Source organism: Schistocerca serialis, chromosome 1, assembly GCF_023864345.2.
Source record: "Schistocerca serialis cubense isolate TAMUIC-IGC-003099 chromosome 1, iqSchSeri2.2, whole genome shotgun sequence".
Classification (NCBI taxonomy): Eukaryota; Metazoa; Arthropoda; class Insecta; order Orthoptera; family Acrididae; genus Schistocerca; species Schistocerca serialis.
The window spans coordinates 629,387,093-629,405,256 of record NC_064638.1 but is presented as its reverse complement, the minus strand read 5'-3'; the positions used below and the strand labels follow the sequence as shown (position 1 = coordinate 629,405,256).

The window sequence follows — 18,164 nt, the reverse complement described above, 5'->3', positions numbered from 1 at the left end:
TTGCTCATTTGCTTCCCTCGCTGCGAGGTTGCGTGGCAACGTTCGGCTAATGCCTTGCCTTCTGCTACATTATCGGAAAACCAAGTTGACATCCTAATTGACATACCGGTTCTGAGCTGGCCCGCTTGCCTCTGAACTCACCCAGTAAAAATTTGAACACGTTTAGGACTGAATGCAGAACTCATTCGAGGGTGCAACACGCGTCCCATCTTCACAACATTAGTCCATCTTCCTGGATAAGGATGAATTGCATAACACTGGTACCTTGCATTCATTCCTGCTACCAACAATCGGTTCAATACATACAATCTTGCTGTGTCCATACTCAGTTCTACAGTTGCTATGTACTAAAATAGTTCCAAGTTCTTTTCTGTCGTCTCCGTCACATGCTGCAGTTCTGCAGGAAACTCTTTTTTCGCTAGGTTCAACTCAGTCAAGAACTGTTGAGGCGGCAATAGTGCCGAACTCGGATGCCTGTTTACCACAAGGCAAACTGCTTCTTGTAATAACGCTACCCTCGTTCTTGCACCACTGAGTCTATCTGCTAATGCTCGTAAAATCCAGCTACTGTCTAGTATGCTCAGCCAATTCTGTATTTTTCCCAAACTGCTCTTTACTGTTTCATTGCACCCTGTGTGTTCAGCGCTAACTCAGTGTTAGCTCACGTACCGGCTTGGTGCTGTTTAGAATACTCTGTTCTAAACTCGACAGTTGCGTAGTATGCCATTCTGCGCACTGCAGTTTTAGTGATGCGTGCCATCAGTGTACTTGCCCAGCCATGTCATTCAACTTCAATGTATCTTCGTCATCCGCTGTTTCGAATACTTTCTCCAATACACTTCCTCCTGCTTCCAATCACTCTCTTTTTCTTAATGAATTAGCCTCTGTGGTACAACGTCAATTATTTTCGCAAGGTGAACTCTGAATTTGCGATGTGACAGCCTCAGTTCTTGGATTCGCCCTGTATCTTGGTGAAAACTTTGTCCTTTTGTTCTTCTTTCTGTAGCTCTACGAATGCTTCTTTTAACCTGTGAACGTTGTTCCTCATTTCCCACAAATAAAAAGTCAAGTTTAGTGTCCACTGGTGATTGGTTAGCAGCACATACATCTGTCTGGCGAACAGCACACCTGACTCTTATGGCTAATTGTGAACTGTATGCATCATTCGTCCGCTGGTGATATGTAGGACTGCAACAAACCATCTCTTAGTCTGCCACCTGAGGAGAGCAACTTTAATCATTCCCTCTCTCCTTCGAAAACGCATATACAAAACAAATCAACTATGAAATAACACTTATTAAAAACACAAACTCAACGACCCGTGGTAACTAAGATAAATATAAAATCACAACAGCACTTGAACAAGAATTTAAAAAAAATGGAAGTTATATTGAATAGATCTGGACGTAATAAAACTTGGATATTACTAATTGTCATGTGAGCTCAACATATAAGATACCCTATATGTATGATGTTTATCTACTGGTAAATGCTTCTTGACTTTCTTGGTCGTTTTCATATGCACTGACTAGGTTGCTAGAATTTGTAGAAATAGATCCACCACTCCTTTAAAAGGTTTAACTCAACATGGATAGTAGACGCCTTTGTTGGAAACTTCAGTTTAAGATTCACTGTGAAGTAATCTCAGTGACTTCATAATGACACTTCAACTTTGTCAAGAACTTCTTTATCCTTCCCTTAGTCATGTAAGAAATAGTGACTAACACCCATTCACACGCTCAGTATTGAGGTAGTTGTCCTACATGATAATCCAACTGCTCTTATTGTTCCAAGGCTTTAGTGTTGGTTCACTTCGCTTTCTGCGACACCACACTTATCCTCTTCACGTATCTTTTCTCTGATTCACAGTTAGATCATGCCATAGGGGAACAGCATTTTCCTGCTGTACACAGCTCTGATTGGTGATAGTCCTCGGAAATAAATAATCACTCTGATATCGATAGTAACAATTTGATAGCAAAACGTGGGAACGCGACTGAAAGCGTTGTTGTGAGACGAGGTCTGTCTAAGAGAGTAAAATTTCAGTGGTGTTGGTAGAGAGCTCAGAGACAAAAGACGTGTCAAGATGCTCTCACGTCGGTGATGGCAGACCTTACCAAACTCAAGGCCTGATATAATTTATATGGCCAGGACAGATTTAGGTGGCTTAACTATGCTTGAAGATGAAATTCAAGGTGAAATTCGCAAGCATAGCTTAAAGAGCAATTGCAGGGTTAGGCTCGTGATTGTTAGTCCGAGTTTGAAATAATCCCATGTTTTGCTTGCCAGTTAAAGAAGACTCCTTATCCTCAAAATAATAATAATTATTCTCCACGTCTAATTCATAAATATGCTGTGGTTACTAAATGTTAATGTAACTTTGAAACTGAAATAAATTTTTAAACTGCCACTCAGCCATTATTGATACTTGTAAGGTCATTGTCAGACATTTCGTCATTATTAATACTTGTCAAACTATTATTGGTCTTGATGATTTCTGAAGTTTTTGAATACACTTAATTTATGAAAACCCTTCTTAGAAGTTATGTAGTAGTTAACAAGTCCCAAGCAAACCCCTTTTTATTAAATTCATTCTTAGTAACAATAAGCTTTAGCACTGCTGCTGCATGTGCTGCGAATTGATGTAAACCACTTGGAAAAAGGCAGTCATCTAAAGATGTGAGTGCAAAACTTAGGGCCAAACCAGTGACACTGGCACACCACAACATGTTATGTACTCCAATCCAGTAAATTCCGTTGCAGAAGCAAATTTTTTTGACTTGTAAATTCTTATTCAAATACGCACTGAGATAGCTTATCCAAATGTTAGTTTTAACTTTTTCATGTAACGATTTGTTGAGGGCTTAAATGACAGTGAAACCGACACTCATACAACACGCTCACAGTGTTATGCAGGTTAGATTACGATTACTGATAGCTCAGGTTGCTTATCGCGTCCATTTTCACAGAAGAATATAGGTTTTATTTGGTGTAGGTACGTTACAATCATCATGTTTATTTTATGAAAACCTCATAATCGAACTCACTGAGTGTGAGTGTACATCTTATTAATCAACTCAAAGGATCTTTCAGCCCTAACAGCTATTTCAAGGATTAATGATCTTTTATTACATTCAATTTCTGTTCCTATAAATAATAACAAAAAACATGATCGCCGGCCAGTGTGGCCGTGCGGTTCTAAGCGCTTCAGTTTGTAACCGCGTGACCGCTACGGTCGCAGGTTCGAATCCTGCCTCGGGCATGGATGTGTGTGATGTCCTTAGGTTAGTTAGGTTTAAGTAGTTCTACGTTCTAGGGGACTGATGACCTCAGAAGTTAAGTCCCATAGTGCTCAGGGCCATTTGAACCAAAAAACATGATCTTTTATTACCTTCAATTTCTATTCATATAAATAATATTAAAAATATGCTATTCCATTTATAACGGCTAGCATTTTCTTCTCTGCAGTGGAGGAGCTGCACTCAGCTTTGTTCAGCTGTCCTTATGCATATGCTACTGGATGTTCCTTTCCATCGATATTTTGGCCAAAGTAGAACCAACCATCCCGTTACTGTCGTTGCATGAGAGGATAAATTCATTCTCAGAATCAGGAATGATCAATACTGGATCAGAAACTAATGCTATCCTCACCGATTCAAACGCAATTTTACATTCAGCTGACCACTGGATATTCACATCCTTCCTACATCCTTCCTTAATAACTGATTCAATAGTCCTGCAATTTGTGTAAAAGTTTTTACAAATTGTCGATAATATTTATCATAAGCCCAGAAACAAGGGCAGCTCCTTTGAGGACTGTGGTGTTGTAAAGTTCCAAATTGCCTCTATTAGGCAAGTATCAGCTTGAACACCTTTCTCGCTAGACACATGTCCAAGGTAATTCACCTGTTTCGGCACAGAATGGTATTTACCTGTGCTAAGCATCAGACATGTTGATTTTAGTCTGCTGAACGTGTGTTCCAAGCGTTTCGCATGTTCCAGCATATCTACTGATAATACAATGACATTGTCCAAATAGTCCAGGCATTTTTTAGGCTTCAGTCCATGTAGCCCTCCATCTAATAACATCCGGAAAGAGGCTGGTGTGTTTTTGAGCCGAAACAGCATCCTATGGTATTGGTAAAGACCCAATGGTACTGCGAATGCTGTCTTTAGTCTCTCCTCCAGGCCTACATCTGCCTGGTGACATCCGTTTCTTAGATCCATCACTATAAAGTACTTGCACTCTCCTAAATTGTCCAACGTTTCTGTAATGTTTGGAATCAGGTATGTGCTAGTCGCTGTCTTAGAGTTGAGGTACCTGCAACCACAACAAAATCTGTATTTATTTGTATCATCTGGTGATTTATTTTTTACAATGATCATTGCTGCGTCCAATGGACTGTCGGAATGATCTGTTATCGCTTGTGACAAATGCTGATCTATGAAATCCTCCACTGAAGACTGGAGGTGCTATGGTATGTGGTACACCACGGCACCATCAGCAAATAGACGCAGATTGTGGTTTACCCTATCCACCAGATCATTTATGCATATGCGGTATTATCACACTTACCTGAGCCACTCCTGACGATATCATTGTCTCTGATGAGCACTTGCAATCGAGGACAACTTAATGGGTTCTATTACTCACGAAGTCTTCGAGCAACTGACATAACTGGGAATTTATGCTCACACCTTTGTTAACAGTCTGTACTGGAGCACTAAGTCAAATATTTTTCCGAAATCTAGCATTATTGAATCTGGAATATGGAATGCCTCTTGCCTCTCATCCATGGTTCGCGAGACATGATGTAAGAAAAGGACAAGCTGAGTTTCACACGTGTGATGCTTTCTAAAACCGTGCTGATTCGTGGTCATAAACTTTTTCGTCTCAAGGAAATTTATTATATTCGAAAGGAGAATATGTTCAAGAATTCTACAGAAACCGATGTTGAGGATACTGTCTGTAATTCTGGGAGGCTGTTCTTTTAGTTTCTTATACATAGGAGTCACCTGCGCTTTTTTCCAGTCGGTTGGGACTTTGCGCTTGGCGGGAGATTCACGATAAATGCAAGCTAAGTAAGGGACCACTACCATAGTGCACTTTTTGCAAAACCGAACTGGGATTCGGTCTGGACCTGGTCACTTATTTGCTTTCAACTCTTTCAGTTGTTTCTCTAAGCTAGGAATGCTCATTGCTACGTCCTCCATACGGGAGTGTGTGCGAAGGTTCAAATGGTTCAAATGGCTCTAAGCACTATGCGACTTAACATCTGAGGTCATCAGGTCCCTAGACTTAGAACTACTTAAACCTAACTAACCTAAGAACATCACACACATCCATGCCCGAGGCAGGATTCGAACCTGCGACCGTAGCAACAGTGTGGTTCCAGACTGAAGCGCTTAGAACCGCTCGGCCACAGCAACCGGCTTGTGCGATGGTGAAACGGTATGTTTGTACGATTCCCTTGCGTGAACGATTTCTTAAATGCAAAATTTAAAACTTTGTCTTTCCTTTTGCAGTCTTCTACTGCTACATCAGACTGGTCAACAAATTATTGGATAGAAAGAAGCCTTAGACCCGCTTAACGATTTAACACGGGACCAGAATTTTCTGGGGTTCTCAGCAAGATCTTTTGCTAAGTCATTCAGGTGGTATTACTATGATTCGCGCGTTAATCTTTTGACAGCGCTCAAGTTTCTGCCAGCATTTGGCTACCGTCATTCATGCATTCTCTTTTTAACCGAGAATGCAACAGCCTTTGCTTCCTCAGTATTTCTGAATTCCGTTGTTAAACCTCGATGGGGCCTTTTCCGCCCTTAATCCACTTACTTGGCACATACTTCTCCAGTGCGCGATTTACAATCCGCTCAAACTTTACCTATAATTCCTCAACGTTCGTCATATTGGAACTAAAAGACGTCAATTCATTGTCTAAGTGGAATTCTAACAATTGCTTCTGTGCTCTCTCTGTCAAAAATACACTGAGGTTAGAAAGGTCTCAGGATATCTCCTACCAACGCGTGGGACTTCCTTTTCTCGGCGTAGTGCGGTAACTCGACGTGGCATGGGCTCAACAAGTCGTTGCAAGTCCCCTTCAGACAACAATAATTGCAAAAGTGTTGTCGATGCAGAGTTTTGTACACAAACCGACCTCCCGATTACGTCCCATAAATGTTCGATGGAATTCATCTCGGGCGATCTGGGTGCCAAACAATTTTCTCGAATTATCCAGAATATTCTTCAAAGTGATCGCGAACTAATGGGGCCCGGTGACATGGCGCATTGTCATTTACAAAAATTCTATAGTTGTTCGGCTGGAAATAGTCTCCAAATATCCGTACATAAACACTTCCATTCAATGATCGGTTCAGTTGGACCAGAGGACCCAGTACATTCCATGTAAACACAGCCCACAGTATCAGGAAGCGACCACTAGGTTACGCAGTGCCTTGTTGACAACTTGAGTCCATCGCTTTGTGGGGTCTAGGATCCAACCGATAGGGTCACGAGCCCAGAAAAGAGGCTGCAGGCGATGTCTTGCTGTTAGCAAAGGCGCTCGCGTCGGCCTTCCACTACCCAAGTCCATTAACGCGTAATTTCGCTGAACTGTCCTAAGAAATATGTTCGCCATGCCGTACGTCCCACATTGATTTCTAAGATTATTTTGCGCAGTGTTGCTTGTCTGTTGGCACTGACAACTCTACGCAAATGCCGTTGCTCTTCGTCGTTAAGTGAAGGCCGTCGGCCACTACGTTGTCCGTGGTAAGAGGTAATGCCTCAAATTTGGTATTCTCAGCACACTATTGACACTGTGGATCTCGAAATGTTGAACTGCCTAACGATTCCCGAAATGGAATTTTCTATGTGTCCAACCGCAAATACCATTCCGCGTTCAAAGTCTGTTTATTCCCGTCGTGCGGCCACAATCACGTCGGCAACCTTTTCACATGAATCACCTGAGCAGAAATGACAGCTCCGCCAATGAATTGCCCTTTTTTACCTAGTGTAAGCGATACTTCCGCCATCTGTATATGTGCATATCGCTATCCCATGACTTTGTCACCCCAGCGTACTTACTTAACCTTCCTGTTTTATTAACTTTAGTAACTGTAGCCGCTATGATGACATCATGGTCACTAATTCCTGTCCCTTTACTGACGCCATCGATAACGTCAGGCCTGTTTGCAGCTACAAGATCTAAAATATTTCCATTGCACGTGGACTGTCTAACTAGTAGTGGCGCTAGTGCCATAGGTCAGTGAGCGGCGTGGGCGAGTCGCCATGCAGGATGCAGCAGGGAAGATGAGTAGGTGTTGACTGTTCCAGACGTTTGTGCAGCACAGGGCGACTCCACACCACATCGCTCTCGTGTGCATCGCAGTGTGCTCTTAAGTGATGAGCCGTGGTGGCTTTAATTTTGGCGGGCAGGCCACTGCGCTGGCGCCACTAACTACTTGTACAGCCGATATCGAACTTGTCGTATTTCCAGAGCAAGGATTTTTAGTCAAGGAATGTGTTGTTGGGTTTGGGGGGCCGTGGCACCGGCAGTTAGTGGGAGGCCACGTGGCTAGCGAGTTGGTTTTTGCAGCAGTCGTACTGCCCGGGCTTGGAGCTCGTGAAGTGGTGACAATGTCAGTTTACAACTGACGCCGCGTGCCACCTTGTCAGCAAGCACTGGGCCAACCCTGGAGGCTTAAACATTACGACACCTGTCGATCATGTGCACGGGTTAGAAGTAAGAACACCCTTGCTTGGAATCCTGCAACTCAAGGCTCCTTTGCCCCTGAATGAAGTCAAATGTTGATCTTTTATTGATACATGTTATCATGAGCCCACTTCTGTGTTAATGTTGAACTGGACTCGTCATGTTCCTTATGCCTGCGAGTGATTGTGTGGATGGTAACCGATCAGTGTGCGGATTTCAATCTGCTTGTTTCATATCGTATTCACTGCAAGTGTATGAATACTCTCTGCTGTGGCGACACTTCCGTCCCTCGACGGCTAGGTTTGCCCACAGCCAGACACCTCGTGTTAGCTCAGGTTAAGTAAATTTGATTGTTTTGGTACATGTCATGCCGGAGTATCGCCCACTAAATTCCGGAACTAATGATCTACTCAGATGTTGATAGTTGCGCAATCAGACAAGCCTTAAGGTGTGTTCTGCAAGTCCAAAGCCCCTTTTGATTATATTTCCCCATTAACAACATGTTTAAATCCTGCAGTCCCCATTTTGCTAGTTCTGGGGCGAATTAAGTTTTAACGACTTTTACTTTGAGTATGAACTGTTGAGTTTTTTTGTCTGCAGTCGTTAGCTCACTCCATTCATTGTCAAACTTGCGTGGTTGCTGCCAGTTTGCTGGGATAACTGGTTGCTGTGATTTGTCACTTTTCTTGTGGTTTTAGGGATTGTATATTGATTTAAGGGTCATTATTAATGTTTCTTCTGGTGTGTTCCAGTCGGGAGTCACATTTAAATTGTATGTCTTCCCGCTTTTCGTGTATTTTGGGGATTGTATTTTATTGCTTAAGGGGTTTTACTAAGGTTTATAAATTTTATGGGCTTTCCAACATCCACAGTCAGTGGCGTGACTTGTTATCCTTTCTATACTCTGGGTGTGCGTTATTTCTTTTTTTCAAGCTGTATCCATGCTTGGGAAATGTTATACTTTTAGTGGCAGTCATTTGCAATTCATTTTACCGGTAAAAGTCAGTTTATTGAACCATCCTGCAGTCACGTCTAGTTGGTGTGACTTCTTACTTGTATTTCGTATATTCCTGGTTTTAAGCCGTGTTCTTAATGGTACAAATTGTTAAAGTGTTTTACTGAGGAATTGATCCTGTTTATGTTCTTTAAATTACTGCAGGCAATGTCATTCATTTTTTTACAAGGTTTTTAATTTTTAATCATAATAATTGTTGTTAAGCAATAAAGTGTATTCCATGACATGAGAAATGACGAAATATGTGGGTCCACCTTCCAGATGTTTTTTCTTAAATTTATTCCAACCCTTCTGAGGCATCAGGTGGCTGCCGTTGTCGTTGAAGGATAGACCTTGGTCTCCCACCATGGAACGACCAAGACAGCAGCAGATGCTCACGCAGTGTCCACCTCCATGCATGGACGGTTTGAGGATGACAGCTTGCAGATCATCCACGAGCGAGTTTCGGTAGTGAGGGATACTGGCACAGCAATGTTGTCTTCATCCACATTGTCCGAGGAAACTGCAGTAGCAAGCCACAACTGTGGCTTGCATCAGAATGGCTGTATCTCGGCGTCGAAGCCAGCAAGCAAGTAGCAGGCAGACCATCTTCGATCAGCTTGTTGCGGTTTCAATGATACTCAAAAGTCTGTCATTCCCTCTGGTACTGGTAGCACGGACAGAATAGTGACATGACTGGTTATGTCGGTGAGCTCTTCATACCGCTCTGTTAGCATGTATTGTGGTGTTTGGTCTTTTGCTTCCCTCGCTCGGAGGTTCCGTAGCAAAGCTCAACTAGTGACTCGCCTTGTGCTGCATTGGAAGTACGCTGTGTTGGCACACTGACTGCCGCACCAGTTTGGTACTGACATGCTTGGCTCGAAGCTCGTCGAGTGAAAAGTTAAAAAAATCTAAGTATGAGCACTGAATTCATTTTGGGGTGCAACAAAGCGTTTAACTTCTTTTAATTATTTTTATACTGCATTGCTGTGCAGTTACTTGCTTTAAATACTTCTCATTACTTAACCGATAAGCCACATTGCACTCTCAGATTCTGCCTAATTGTCGTATTAAAGAATAGTATTAGTTCTACGATTCTATTGATATGTTCACAAATCTAGTTTGCGACTGCCGAAACATATGTTGCAGTTTTTGCGGCTGCCGAAACATATGTTGCAGTCTATACACGACAAATTAAGCGAAAATACCCGTGAAGTAAATCGTTGTAATTAGTATGTAAAATCTCTCATAGCCATTGTTGATATCTGCTTCTAAGTCGTGTTTTTTCGTGTGACTTATGGAAATTTGGAAAGAGTTTTTCCTGTATTTTACGCTATTCAAATAGGTACTAATGTAAGAAGTAAATTGCAGCTGGCCATGATTAGACCGAGTATCAGCTGTTGAACTCCATGGCTACACAATTGCGGTGTTAATTTAGTCACATGTCTTCTCACGTATACTGTGAGATGTAGATACCCAAATACCGATGACAGCTCCTGGTAGCCTACTCGTATTTCGTTGAGGGTATACACACTAAAAGTAGTAATCAACTAACGTTCAAGTCTAATTAATTATAGGCACTTAAAAAATTACTGAAGACTGCTGCCACATTAAAATGAAGCCCATCTAAACTCCTTTGCAAAACGTTTTTGGCTATGTGAGTCTACGGTGCATATATTTTGGAGGGAACATTAATATATGGTCTGCTTTAGTCCCTCATTCTCAGCTATCACCTCTGACAGCAACAAGTACAGCACCAGATACACACTGTTTTTCAACAGTGGTAGATATGGAGCAGCTGATAATAACGTAATACGTTACAAATTCACTTGCTTAGTGTTTGACAATCTTTATCCAGCAAGCTTTCACGCCATATACCGTTATGTAAAAAAAATTTATTACTTTTGAATAGAGTCTATGCGATACCCCCCAGTTTCAATACAGCTTAGATTCTGCAGCCGTCTTTTCCTTGGTAAACTTGTAATGTGCAGTGCATTTTATACAAGAGACGTATTGCAGTCCAGTATAAAACTGGTTAAAAGATGTGTGTACATAATTGAAAGGGATGATGTTTGGATCTCCAATAGGCAAAAGAGAAATAAGTTCGTCATACACGCGCTGTGAAATGGCTATTTCACAGCATGCTTAAAATGGGACCTCAGCCACCAGTTTGTACCAATGCAGGTAAGGCGCGCCACTCCGCTCCTAGTGGGCGATTTGCGCCCAAGCTGCGCCGTACCGATAACGGGCATCGAAGGGCAGTCCAAAGTACGAAAATGGAGTGGTAAGTGGGACTGGGGGGCTATGCCTGACTGCTGTTGGCAGCAGCTGACAAATCTCAGTGCAGCCGGGGATTTGAAGTGCAGGTTGGCTGAGCTTCCTGTACACACGCAAGGCTGTTTCATGGAGTTGTCACAGTGAACACAGTTCAGTGTACATGAGTTACACGACTGTTACGGAATCGGCCACATCTCCTGCGAGCCAGCGCTAGCTCGCCACGGAAAGTGACGGACGAGTCTGCAGTGCGTCCCTGACGGTAAACATTAGCGTGAAGGCCGAACTTGTTTGGTACTCGCTAGGCTAGCCCAGGATATTCTGGTGGCTGTACAGGTATATGTGATGGAAGATGGGCGACAACTGGTCGGCGTGTATCAGCCACAGTGGACAAGAGTTGGAATCCGACAGTGAAAGTGAACACACTCCTCACACTCGACTTAAACTGCCCATTCACAGGCCGATAAGTCGGCCAATCCCCTCTGTCCCCCCTTCCCCCGTCCCTCCCTCCGACCACTGTGTGGTGGACCCTACCTGCGCCCAGACGCAACGCAGTTTACACCGTGCCAGAACAGAAGAGAGAAGACTGGTGTGGGGTGGCAGGTAGTGGTGTGCTGGTAGAGCTGACACACCCAGACCCTGGACCCGACCGCTATAAAATCATACAACAGAAAGGCAAACGTGTCACGGCAGACTAGCTCGTCAGGGGAAGGCTTGTGAATGGGCGGCTTTAGAGTGGATAGCGTGGAGACAGCAAGGGGCAAGGAAGTGAGGTTGTGGATAGTCAACACTGGACATGGCCTGTTAATAATGTGAGGCGTTGTTTGGCTGGATCAGCTGACAGCATTTGCGTCTGTACATCCAGAAGATATGACAGCTGGGAGCCAGGAAGTGTTTGCAGAAGAAATATTTCCGTTATGATGTTTGGAAGGCTGTGCATAAGTGATATGTGCCATTGTGTTGTGCTGGGCTTTGAGCCTGTAGTAGCATTAGTGTATGGCAAGATTTTGAATCGATGAAATGGAGGGTCCACAATCGGACCTATAATTTGAGGAGCAGTGCCTTACATGAATGTTTTGTATTTTAACTATCTATTGTAAAGCAATGAATTATCTGACGAATTGTGTTTTAGTGGTAAGCTTTTAGTGATTCATGTTACCTTCCTATATGCCACGATCACTGATGTATGTTTCTTTATTGTTTCACTCTAAATTGTGTAAGTAGTCTGTGTTGTCTGTCTGTAGTTGCTTAAGGTGCTGGCATAGTGGGGCCCATAGTGCTACCTTGTTGACTAACGTGTTTTGTTGTAGGTTACACTTTAGTACCTTCTTTGTAAAGTTGATCAGTGTGGTGCAGTGTTTATTTTGGATCATGTATGAATATTTGTTTATGATTGTCAGATTGTACATTCATTTATGCCCCTTACAGTTTTAATTATTATTGTGGGGCTTGAGCTTATTTTATGAATTTTTATGTTGTTATATCGGGTGCTAAGTGAGTGCCAGGCCGAAGCACTCACCCAAGTTGACTTATCTGTGCATGCTTATCTTATTTGGTGCCTTGGTGGTGGACACTGCTTTGTATTCTAGTCATGTTTGTGAAATTGTATTTTTATTGCAATGGCTGTTCAGTCTGTGTCATTTCCTCTTATGAGATGAGGGTGTTGATCACCTTTGGAGGTGGGGGTGGGGTTAGTGCTGTAAAATATTTTGTTCACAGCATACTTGAATTCCCTTTGACCAGTGATTTAAGGTGCTTCAGTAATGCTAGAGTGTGCAGGTATCAGCAAGTTGGCTGACACAGCACCATATTGAAGTTTGCTATGGCGATGTGGGGCAGGTAACGGCAGTCTGAAGTATGAAACTGTAGTGAAAACTGGTACTGGGAGCATGGGCCTGACTACTATGGAAGGCCCTGAAAAGCCTTGATGCAATGCGGCAGGCCTCACAGTACATGATAGCCAAGCTTGCTTTGCATCAGTGTGGTTGGCTCATGGACCTGGTGCAGTGAACACTATTCGGTGTAGACGATTTGCATGATTAGAATGTAAACAGCTATACCTTCTGGGAACGAGCGAGAGATTGCTGTAGGAAGCAATGGACTAGTCTGCTGGGCCTAGGCATTTGCAAGATGGCCAAGTTCGCTTGGTATTGGCAGGGTCAGCCCCGGATGTGCCAGTACTTGCATGGTTATGTGCGATGGAGGTTTGGTGATCACAGGTCAGTGTGAGGCAATTGCAGGGGAACAGAGCTGGAATCTGATGGTGAAAGTGAAGACATGCTGTAGGAAGTTTGACAGTGCCACATGGAGCCAGATGCAAGCATCAGGACAGGGAGATGTGGGCTGTTAACACTGTGAGAGGCCTGCTGCTAATGTGATGCATCATTCGGCTGGAGCAGCAGATGGTTTTGCCTCCATACGTCTGGAGGATTCAGCACCTAGGAACAAGGAAGTGTTTGTGGTAGAAAGGTTTCCATTATTATTAATGGAAGGCTGTGCATAAGAGTGATTTGCACCATTTTGTTGTGCTGGTCTTTGAGGCTGTGATGATATTAATGTATTGGCAAGATTTTGAATCAATGAAATGGCGGGGCTGCTATTGGGCCCGTAATTTCCTCAAGTGTACATACAATATTTTGATGAGACATACTCTGATTGTGTGGGCCTGAATATTGTAAAGCAATGAATTATCTGAGGAATTGCATTTTAGTGATAAGGTTTTGGTGACTGTAGTTGTTTTTCTATGTACCTTGGTAGTTGATGTACATTTGATTATTGTGTCACTGTAGAATGTTTATGTTGTCCATGTTGTATGCCTTAAGGTGTTGGTTGTACTGGGGTGCCCTTCTGCACCTTGTTGACTATCATGTGTCGCTGTAAGTTATTCTGAGTGCCTCTGTTGTAAAGTTAATCTCAGTGTGGTGAAGTGTTTACTTTGGATGATATATGATTGTTTGGATAAGATTATCAGATAATATATTCATTTCCATCACCTTAAGGTTTTTATTATTGTTGTGGAGTGAGAGCTTATTTTCCTGAATTGTTTTACTATACTATGTGTGAATCCAAGAAAACTGGTTGCAAATTGCTTGTTTGTTTTGCCTGTGGCATGTGCTCTGGTAATTGTATGACTCATACTGTTAATAAATTTAAATTAAGGTTGTTGAAGAGGCCCCCCCAGCCTGTTAATAAAGTTAAATTAAAGTTGCTGAAGAACCCCTCCCCCTCCCCCCCCCCCCCCCCAGCCAAACTCTAGTCCCTCTGAAGTCCTGCACTGTGCTGTGCTAATTATAAATTGAAAAATCTGATTCAGTTTCATATATCATACCGCCATGTTTTATCTCATTCAGGGAATAAAGCAAATAAAAAGGAAGGAAACGAAGGACTAAATGAATGAATGAGCTACTTATGGCGCCACCTACTGGCAGCAGTTGAAGCCAGTAGTCGGTAGTGAGGTAAATGAAATGAACAAGCGGCTCTGACTTTTCCGAGAGTAACGCCAAACAGACAGCAGGATACGCCCTGTTTGGTAAGAATGCAGAAAGTTCACGATGGTAGTATGCCTGTGGAGTATTATAACGCATGTGGAAATTTGATTTAACATCCCCATTTCAAGGAATAATAATCATAACTGTCTTATGCGAAAAAAATTTGAAATAAATCCTAGTCATTGGCACACAATGCTGTGACGAACTCCATAGCAGCTGCCTGTTGTTGGCACTATACTGGTAATAAAGTTTATTCCTCCACCACAATTCGAAATGGTTGTCTACAGGTGATAATAGCTGTAGCAAAGTCAAGAGTGCTGGATAGCATTGATCCTGTTGGAGGCTGAGGAGCATACCTGTGAAGATGTGTGGATGTCCACCTCGCCACATGTGTGTGGTTTCTCTAATGGGAGCAGGAGCAGATTCAATCAGAGTCAGGTTGAAACTAACTGATTTACTTCTTTGGTACAGCATATATCAGAGTGTCCATGGCAGCGTCCAGCAAGTGGGGTGTGGTTGTCGAATCCATGGTCCATGGCAGCATTGTCCTATGAGGATTCCAGCCACAGCTTACATAAACAGGCAGTGGGGCTTGGAGAGATGTGTGCTTGTTAGGAAGGCACCTGGCACTGCTGGTGCTGAGTTAGTGATAGTTATGTTAGTTACGCAGTCGTGCTTCACGGTCTGTGGGGTCTGAGTGATGCTGCTATCTGACCATGTGATGGCTTTCAAGCTGGCTTGTGTCATCCAAGGAGTGAACCCCAGTTCTCGAAGTCTAGATGGTGACGAACTTTCGCTGGTAGTCAGTAAATGCGTCTGTGACAAGAGGGGTCCTAATTCGAGTCCAGACCCATCGAACCTGATGCTGGAGTGCACAGTGGGGTTCCTGTAGAGTGACTGACATGAGTGAGTACACCAGCAGATGGCGGTAGAGTGACGTTGCTTCTGTGGCTCACATGGCGGTAGCATGCTGCACAGCGCTGTCACTGAGTTAGATGCCTTTTACCGACTGCGTGGACAGTATTTATAAGCAACAGGGCCAGATGTGTTAACATGTAAATTCCCAGCGGCCGCGTAGTTCGTCTGTTGCAACGATGCAGAATTGGACTAGATTTCTTTTAGATTAGATTAGATTAGTACTTGTTCCATAGATCATGAATACGACACTTCGTAATGATGTGGAACGTGTCAGGTTAATAAAAGTTGTCTATACAAGATATTACATTAGACAAAATATTACATGACACTCAATATTTTTAAATTTTTTGGGAGGGGGGAAATTACCCACTTCCTATATCCAAAAATTCATCTAATGAGTGGAAGGAGCTGCCATTAAGAAATTCTTTTAATTTCCTTTTAAATGCTATATGGCTATCTGTCAGAGTTTTAATGCTATTAGGTAAGTGACCAAAGACTTTTCTGGCCGCATAATTTACCCCCTTCTGAGCCAAAGTCAGATTTAACCTTGAGTAGTGAAGATCATCCTTTCTCCTAGCGTTGTAGCCATGTACACTGCTATTACTTTTGAATTCGTTCGGATTGTTAATAACAAATTTCGTAAGTGAATATATACAGGGTGAGTCACCTAACATTACCGCTGGATATATTTCGTAAACCACATCAAATACTGACGAATCGATTCCACAGACCGAACGTGAGGAGAGGGGCTAGTGTAATTGGTTAATACAAACCATAAAAAAATGCACGGAAGTATGTTTTTTAACACAAACCTACGTTTTTTGAAATGGAACCCCGTTAGTTTTGTTAGCACATCTGAACATATAAACAAATACGTAATCAGTGCCGTTTGTTGCATTGTAAAATGTTAATTACATCCGGAGATATTGTTACCTAAAGTTGACGCTTGAGTACCACTCCTCCGCTGTTCGATCGTGTGTATCGGAGAGCACCGAATTACGTAGGGATCCAAAGGGAACGGTGATGGACCTTAGGTACAGAAGAGACTGGAACAGCACATTACGTCCACATGCTAACACCTTTTTGTTGGTCTTTTTCACTGACGCACATGTACATTACCATGAGGGGTGAGGTACACGATCGACGGGCGTTTCATAGGACGTGGAGGACGCATAAATTGGCCAGCCCGTTCTCCTGATCTTACACCTCTGGACTTCTTTCTGTGTGGTACGTTAAAGGAGAATGTGTACCGTCATGTGCCTACAACCCCAGAGGATATGAAACAATCTATTGTGGCAGCCTGCGACGACATTACACCAGATGTACTGCGACGTGTACGACATTCATTACGCTAGAGATTGCAATTGTGTGTAGCAAATGATGGCCACCACATTGAACATCTATTGGTCTGACATGTCGGGACACACTCTATTCCACTCCGTAATTGAAAACGGAAACCACGTGAGTACGTGTACCTCACCCCTCATGGTAATGTACATGTGCGTCAGTGAAAAAGACCAATAAAAAGGTGTTAGCATGTGGACGTAATGTGCTGTTCCAGTCTCTTCTCTTCTGTACCTAAGGTCCATCACCGTTACCTTTGGATCCTTACGTAATTCGGTGCTCTCCGATACACACGATCGAACAGCGGAGGAGTGGTACTCAAGCGTCAACTTTAGGTTACAATATCTCCGGATGTAATTAACATTTTACAATGCAACAAACGGCACTGATTACGTATTTGTTTATATGTTCAGATGTGCTAACAAAACTAACGGGGTTCCATTTAAAAAAAACGTAGGTTTGTGTTAAAAACATACTTCCGTGCATTTTTTTATGGTTTGTATTAACCAATTACACTAGCCCCTCTCCTCACGTTCGGTCTGTGGAATCGATTCGTCAGTATTTGATTTGGTTTACGAAATATAACCAGCGGTAACGTTAGGTGACTCACCCTGTATATTTTGAGGCTACAGTGAAGATTTCTAGCTCTTTGAATAAGTGTCTGGAGGATGATCGTGGATGAACTCCAGCAATTATTCTGATTAGATGCTTTTGTGCAATGAACACTCTTTTACTCAATGATGAGTTACCCCAGAATATGATGCCATACGAAAGATGAGAATGAAAATAGGCGTGGTAAGCTAATTTACTCAGATGTATATCGCCAAAATTTGCAATGACCCTAATAGCATAAATAGCTAAACTCAAACGTTTCAGCAGATCCTCAGTGTGTTTTTTCCAGTTCAACCCCTGATCAATACATACACCTAGAAACTTTGAATATTCTACCTTAGCTACCGGTTTCTGATTGAAGTCTATATTTATTAATGGTGTCATTCCATTTACTGTGAGGAACTGAATGTACTGTGCTTTGTCAAAGTTTAATGAGAGCCCATTTGCAGAGAACCACTTAATGATTTTCTGAAAAACATCGTTTACAATTTCACCAGTTAATTCTTGTCTGTCTGTGATAGCTATACTTGTATCATCGGCAAAAAGTACCAGCTTTGCATCTTCGTGAATATAGAATGGCAAGTCATTAATATATATTAAGAACAGCAGAGGACCCAAGACCGAACCTTACGGCACCCCATTCTTGATTGTTCCCCAGTTTGAGAAATCACCACTAATGGCTGCTAAACGGGTGGTTGTGCCAACGTACTTAGGCCAACCGTGACGGTGAAATGCTGCGCCAGCTAATTGCTGCGACCAGCGCAGTTATGCCAGCAGTGACTTGTGCTGGTCAGCGCCGCTACATAATATTAATAAACTCAT

General features: G+C 42.7%; 1 protein-coding gene across 1 annotated transcript in view; it reads right to left on the bottom strand.

Moving 5' to 3' along the window:
- The window catches only part of LOC126419675 (otoferlin-like), a 468,560-nt gene that overhangs the window by 305,274 nt on the left and 145,122 nt on the right, over positions 1–18,164 (bottom strand). The window lies entirely within an intron of this gene.